The 7,927-nt window shown below is 43.6% G+C and overlaps 1 long non-coding RNA gene across 1 annotated transcript; it reads right to left on the minus strand.

Moving 5' to 3' along the window:
* Positions 1–260: 260 nt before the first annotated feature.
* LOC143714543 (uncharacterized) lies at positions 261–662 on the minus strand. Its single transcript, XR_013195527.1, has 3 exons — positions 572–662; positions 395–486; positions 261–291 (listed from the first exon to the last, which is right to left on the minus strand). It is a non-coding gene; the product is annotated as an uncharacterized LOC143714543 (long non-coding RNA).
* Between the last annotated feature and the right edge of the window lie 7,265 nt (positions 663–7,927).

Raw genomic sequence — 7,927 nt, forward strand, 5'->3', positions numbered from 1 at the left:
TCTTCCAGATAGCTGCCTCTTCCTCTGTCTGGAGAACACCAGTCCTGATGCTCAGCAAGTGCAAAATAGGAGGGAAAAAAGTAATTAAACCACTGAAAATATCAAATGGGTTGGGATGGGAGCCTCTCCCAGGCTGAGTCTTTTACTGAGATTTATATTTATTTATACTTACTCTTCTTTTTCTTTGTCTCATGCGCGCAATGATCCTGCTGTCCTCCATCTTGTCTTTGTTCTCATCTTGGGCAATCCTGTAACCCCTTTTAACAGTTTCAAAATACGTCTTGCAGGATGCTAGAGAGAGGGAAATAGTGAGGGGGGAGAAAGTGTTTATTTATAACTAACTAATCTATACAGTTAAATAGTTGTAGCCTTGGGACATTCTCTTGTGACTTACCTTTAACAACAGCAGGATCTACGTCCGGTACAGCCATGGAGACGCCATTAAAAAGATAGGTTGTGACCTCGAGGTTGTGGGGGGAGGATAGACTGTGGAGCAGTAATTAAAGAAGGTTGATTAAAAATATAATTTAGAAGAAAGGACTGTTATGAAACAATAGTTTTAAAGATATACCTTGTCTGTGGGTCATATTTGTGTATGTTGTTTTCCCCATTGTGCAATCTCCGTACAGCTTCCTGTAAAAATCCAACATAATATGAGGGCTGAATTTAAATACATTAATAAATAAACCACACAAAGTTAAGCGGACACCGCCAAATGTTTTTGACGGTCAGAAAATAACTTACCACAACAGAATTATTCCCAGGTCTCTTTAATTTCTTTGAAGCAGGCTCCTCTTTTGCCTCTTTGAGCTCATTGATGTCAGCCTCCATCTTATCCAACCTCTTGTCCATCGTCTCCAGCTTTTCAAATATCCTCTTCAAACTTGCATTTACCATATACACAAGTCTGTTTTCGTTCGGACTCAGAGTTTGAATAGCCACATTGTCCCGACGTAAAGGAGTAACATCTCTACTCTGCTCTCAGCCTAATCACCTTTCCTGAATACTAATGAGGGGGGCAGGGGAATAGGGGCAATCTTGAGCTGCCAGTTCCAAAACAAATTAGCATTTACAAAGCCAAGCCATCAACTAACAGCATGTGGTCAGACAAGTTCCTGTTTTCGGGCCTTTGCGGGCATATACAGGTACGAATAACAAAGTTCCAAAGATCCCTGCCAAACAGCACATTTAGCGGGCGTATTCATTGTCTGAATTCTCCCGTATACACCCCTTTTGACGCAGTGATTAAGTTGGCTTGTGAGAGCCAACTTACTGAAATCCTATTTAAACTTATTATTATTATTAGTGGTGCTTGCCAAAGGAAATGCATCACTAGTGCTCTTCTCCATACTTATTAGTGGTGCTTGCCATAGGCAAAGCAACACTAGTGTTATTGTGCATACTTATTATTAGTGGTGCTTGCCATAGGCAAAGCAACACTAGTGTTATTGTGCATACTTATTATTAGTGGTGCTTGCCATAGGCAAAGCAACACTAGTGTTATTGTGCATACTTATTATTAGTGGTGCTTGACATAGGCAAAGCAACACTAGTGTTATTGTGCATACTTATTATTAGTGGTGCTTGCTGAAAGCAAGGCAACACTATTGTAATTGTCCATACTTATTAGTGGTGCTTGCCAAAGGCAAGGCATCACTATTGTTATTGTGCATACTTATTCTTCTTATTATTATTATTCTGGACAAAGTTTGGCGCGTAACTCGTCCCGCAAATTTTGTCACAGACCCCTGAGTGAGGCGTCAAATCATGCGGCTCATTGAGGAGAGGTGTGCTATGACTTTTATAAGCGATCGGGTGTACGATGTTCGCACAGCGGACGAAAAAGCGGCCAAAAAAATCCCATTGACTTAACATTGCGGAATGTTCAGAATTTCAAATCCCAACCGACTTTTTCACACACAGACACAAAGGGCCTGACACCCCTGCATTTCTCTCCCTCTCTCTCTCCCTCAGAGGATTTATATTATCAAGCAGCCAATAAGTAATGGTCTAAAATCTTCATAGCCTCAATCTAGCAACCAATTACAGCACCCTAGCAACCGTAGGCCATAGGCACGAGGCCCCAGGCCTCTCCAAAGGCACTTTTTAATAAAGATTTTAATAACTCTATAATAACTCTATAGTAACTATCTTTTACTATGTTATAAAAAATACATGCTGACAACACAGACCCCTGAGAAAGGCATCAAATCGTGCGGCTTATTGACGAGAGGTTTGCTACATCTTTTCTAAGAGATCGGGGGTACGGTAATTGCCCCAGGGGCAAAAAAGCGCCCAAAAAAATCCCATAGACCTAACATTGCAACAAACTTTGACGAGTCATAGCTCAGAAATAAGATTTCACAGAAACGTGTGATTTGCCATATTTGAAGAGGCTGACAGGCTCTGTAAGAACATACCTCACAATGGGGTAAAAGTTGCACCCCTGGTGGTCAGGAGCTGCTCAAAGTTGCCCCATTGACTTACTATGGTGTAGAACGGCCCATGAAATGGGCCGTTCTACACATTGCATAGGGATTTTGTATTGAACATAGCTCTGGATCACAGTGTCATAGAGACAAGGGGACGGGCTCATTTTACTCAGATGGCCAATCAGTCTCTCAGGATCATTGTGAAGCTATTAAGCCACGCCCTAGCAACCATTTAGAACACCTTAGCAACAAGTTCCATAGACTTCTATTGAAAGAGATCAAAAGGATATCTCCGGATAGAAGTGTCATAGAAACACAAGGGTGGACTCGTTTGACTCGGGGCAGTAAACAACCAATAATGAATCACCTCAATACTACGTAGCCCCTCCCTAGCAACCATTGTCGAGCACCTTAGCAACCAAAATCCATAGAGGGATATCTTCCATTCTGAATGTCACAGAGGCATGGGAGTTGGTTTATATCATTCACACTGACAATCAGCCTTTTCAGTTTCATGGCTGGCAGCTGCCAAGCCACTCCCTAGCAACCAAACAGAACACCCTAGCAACCATTTTGCAAGACCTATATCTCTGCATCAGAACATTGTATAGAGATGGGGGTTGGTTCTTTTGACTCATGCTAGCAAACAGGACTTCCAACATGCTACACATGCTAGCTGTGAATAGCTACATGCTAATAGCAATTAGGTAAGTGCCAAATCATGCCAAGAAAATGCTAAGAACTCCAATAGTAACCATCTGTGACAACTACCAACCACCTAGTAACATCATAGCAACCACCTATAATACCTTAGCAACTGCCCAGAATATCCTAGCAACCACCTAGCAACATCATATCAACCACCCAGAACACCCTAGCAACCGCCTAGCAACCACCCAGATCACCCTAGCAACCACCTCGCAACCTCATAGCAACCACCTAGGAACCTCATAGTGACCACCCAGAACACCCTAGCAACACCCTAGCAACCACCCAGAATACCCTAGCAACCGCTTAGCAACACCATAACAACCACTCAAAACACCCTAGCAACCGCCTAGCAACCACCCAGAACACCCTAGCAACGCCCTAGCAACCACCCAGAATACCCTAGCATCCACCCAGAATACCCTAGCAACCACCCAAAACACCCTAGCAACCGCATAGCAACCACTCAGAACACTCTAGCAACCACCTAGCAACCACCTGAACAACATGAATAAGCCATATCTCAGCACCAGAACATAGTACAGACATTGTTGTTGGCTCGTATGCAATCGTACCACACCCTAGCAACCGAGTGGCGAGTTTTACCACTGCAAGCACCACTTCACATTTTCTTATGGAAATGTACATTCTAGTTCTTATTCTTATTCTTCTGGCCACATTTAGACACGCTACTCCTCCCGCAGTTTTTGTCACAGACCCATGAATGAGGTGTCAAAACGTGCGGCCTGTTCGGGAATGGTGTGCTATGACTTTTATAAGGGATCGGGGGTACGATGTTCGCCCCAGGGGCGAAAAACCGGCCGAAAAATCCCATAGACTTAACATTGCGTCAAACTTTGACGATTCGTAGTCTGGAACGAGGATGTCGCAGAAACGTGTAATTTACCACATTTGAAGAGGCTGACAGGCTCTGTAAGAACATACCACACAATGGGGTAAAAGTTGCACCCCTGGGGGGCAGGAGCGGCCCAAAGTTGCCCCATTGACTTACTATGGTGTAGGACGGCCCATGAAATGCAACCACCTAGCAACACCATAGCAACCACCCAGAATACCCTAGCAACCGCCTAGCAACACCCTAGCAACCACCCAGAACACTCTAGCAACCGCCTAGCAACCACCCAGAATACCCTAGCAACCGTCTAGCAACACCATTGCAACCACCCAGAACACCATAGCAACCGCCTAGCAACACCCTAGCAACCACCCAGAATACCCTAGCAACCTCCGAGCAAAACCATAGCAACTACCCTAGCAACACCCTAGCAACTGCCTAGCAACACCCTAGCAACCACCCAGAACACCCTAGCAACCGCCTAGCAACACCATAGCAACCACCCAGAATACCCTGGCAACCGCCTAGCAACGCCCTAGCAACCGAGTGGCGAGTTTTGCCACTGCAAGCACCACTTCACATTTTCTTCTGGAAATGTACATTCTAGTTCTTATTCTTATTAGTGGTGCTTGCCTATGGCAAAGCAACACTAGTGTTATTGTGCATACTTATTATTCTTATTAGTGGTGCTTGCCTATGGCAAAGCAACACTAATGTTATTGTGCAGACTTAATATTCTTATTCTTATTAGTGGTGCTTGCCTATGGCAAAGCAACACTAGTGTTATTGTGCATACTTATTATTCTTATTAGTGGTGCTTGCCTATGGCAAAGCAACACTAGTGTTATTGTGCATACTTATTCTTCTTATTCTTATTCTTCTTATTCTTCTTATTCTTCTGGCCACTTTTTGACGCGCTACTCCTCCCTCAGTTTTTGTCACAGACCCATGAATGAGGTGTCAAAACGTGCGGCCTGTTCGGGAATGGTGTGCTATGACTTTTAAAAGCGATCGGGGGTACGATGTTTGCCCCAGGGGCGAAAAACCGGCCGAAAAATCCCATAGACTTAACATTGCGTCAAACTTTGACGAGTCGTAGCTCGGAACGAGGATGTCGCAGAAACGTGTAATTTACCACATTTGAAGAGGCTGACAGGATCTGTAAGAACATACCACACAATGGGGTAAAAAGTTGCACCCCTGGGGGGCAGGAGCTGCCCAAAGTTTCCCCATTGACTTACTATGGTGTAGGACGGCCCATGAAATGGGCCGTCCTACACCATAGAAACCGCTTTTATATTGAACATAACTCTGGATCACAGTGTCGTAGAGACTAAGGGGCGGGCTCATTTTACTGAGACAACCAATCAGTCTCACAGGATCATTGTGAAGCTATCAAGCCACGCCCTAGCAACCATTTAGAGCACCTTAGCAACAACTCCCATAGACTTCCATTGAAAGAGATCGAAGGGATATCTCTGGACTGAATTGTCATAGAAACATGAGGGTGGTCTCGTTTGACTCGGGGCAGCAAACAGCCAATCATGAATCACCTCAACACTTCCTAGCCACGCCCTAGCAACCATTGTCGAGCACCTTAGCAACCAAAATCCAAAGAGGAATATTGTCCATTCTGAATGTCACAGAGGCATGGGAGTTGGTTTATATCATTCATACTGACAAGCAGCCTTTGGAGTTTCATCATTGGCAGCTGCCAAGCCACTCCCTAGCAAACAAACAGAGTACTCTAGCAACCATTTTGCAAGACCTACATCTCTATATCAGAACATCGTATAGAGATGGGGGTTGGTTTATATAATTCATACTGACAAGCAGCCTTTGGAGTTTCATCATTGGCAGCTGCCAAGCCACTCCCTAGCAACCAAACAGAGTACCCTAGCAACCATTTTGCAAGACCTACATCTCTGCATCAGAACATCGTATAGAGATGGGGTTTGGGTCTTTTGACTAATGCTAGCACACAGGACTTTCAACATGCTAAACATGCTAGCTGTGAATAGCTACATGCTAATATTGATTAGCTAAGTGCTAAATCATGCCATTAACATTATAAAAACTCTATAGTAACCAAATGTGAACACTACCAACCACCTAGTAACACCATAGCAACCATCCAGAATACCATAGCAACCACCTAAAACACCCTAGCAACCCCCCAAAACACCCTAGCAACCGCCTAGCAACACCATAGCAACCACCCAGAATACCCTAGCAACCGCCTAGCAACACCCTAGCAACCACCCAGAACACCATATCAACCGCCTAGCAACACCCTAGCAACCACCCAGAATACCCTAGCAACCACCTAGCAACACCCTAGCAACCACTCAGAACACCCTAGCAACCACCTAGCAACACCCTACCAACCACCCAGAACACCCTAGCAACCGCCTAGCAACCACCCAGAACACCCTAGCAACCGCCTAGCAACCAACCAGAACACCCTAGCAACCCCCTAGCAACCACCCAGAACACCCTAGCAACCACCCAAAACACCTTAGCAACCACCCAGAATACTATAGCAACCGCATAGCAACACCATAGCAACCACCCTGAATACCCTAGCAACCGCCTAACAACCAACCAGAACACCCTAGCAACCGCCTAGCAACACCAGAGCAACCACCCATAACACCCTAGCAACACCCTAGCAACCACCCAGAATACCTTAGCAACCACTCAGAATACCCTAGCAACACCATAGCAACCACCAATAAACCCCCAGCAACGCCCTAACAACCACCCAGAATACCCTAGCAACCGCCTAGCAACCACCAAGAACACCCTAGCAACCACCTAGCATCACCCTAGCAACCGCCTAGCAACACCATAGCAACCACCCTGAATACCCGAGCAACTGCCTAGCAACACCATAGCAACCACCCAGAACACCCTAGCAACCACCTATTAATGCCCTAACCACCCAGAATACCCTAGCAACCGCCTAGCAACCACCAAGAACACCCTAGCAACCACCTAGCAACCACCCATAACACCCTAGCAACGCCCGAGCAACCACCCACAACACCCTAGCAACCGAGTGCCGAGTTTTGCCACTGCAAGCACCACTTCACATTTTCTTCTGGAAATGTACATTCTAGTTATTATTATTCTTCTGAGCGGTAAAATTTCTGACTCTAACTCCTACTAGAGCTTTAAGTCCACATACTCCAAACTCGCTGTGAACACTCAAACTGTTCTGACTCGAGTTGCTATATCTTTTCTAACTGATCGGACTTACGGTTTTCTTAAATATTAATATTAAAACTCATAAAAATCCCATTGACTTTCATTGCAACAGTTCAAATTGAGCCAAGACTACGGTGGCCCAGTAGTGCACAACAAATAAACTCAAATCTAAACTCCTTGAAACCTAGACTCAATTAAACTACCATTCTATATGTACTAATGAACTTATCTATCTATCTATCTATCTATCTATCTATCTATCTATCTATCTATCTATCTATCTATCTATCTATCTATCTATCTATCTATCTATCTATCTATCTATCTATCTAATAATCTATCTTTCTTTCTAACTAATCTTTCTTCCTTTCTTTCTAACTAATCTTTCTTTCTTTCTAACAAATCTCTTTCTTTCCTTCTAACTAGTCTTTCTTTCTTTCTAACTAATCTATCTTTTTTCTTTCTAAGTAATCTTTCTTTCTTTCTAACTAATCTTTTTTCTTTCTAACTAATCTTTTTTCTTTCTAACTAATCTATCTTTTTTTCTTTCTAACTAATCTATCTTTCTTTCTTTCTAACTAATCTATCTTTCTTTCTTTCTGACTAATCTATCTTTCTTTCTTTCTAACTAATCTATCTTTCTTTCTTTCTTTCTTTCTTTCTTTCTTTCTTTCTTTCTTTCTTTCTTTCTAACTAATCTACCTTTCTTTCTTTCTTGCTA

Source organism: Siphateles boraxobius, unplaced genomic scaffold (assembly GCF_051911475.1).
Source record: "Siphateles boraxobius isolate OS27281-9 unplaced genomic scaffold, OSU_SipBor_1 55, whole genome shotgun sequence".
Classification (NCBI taxonomy): domain Eukaryota; kingdom Metazoa; phylum Chordata; class Actinopteri; order Cypriniformes; family Leuciscidae; genus Siphateles; species Siphateles boraxobius.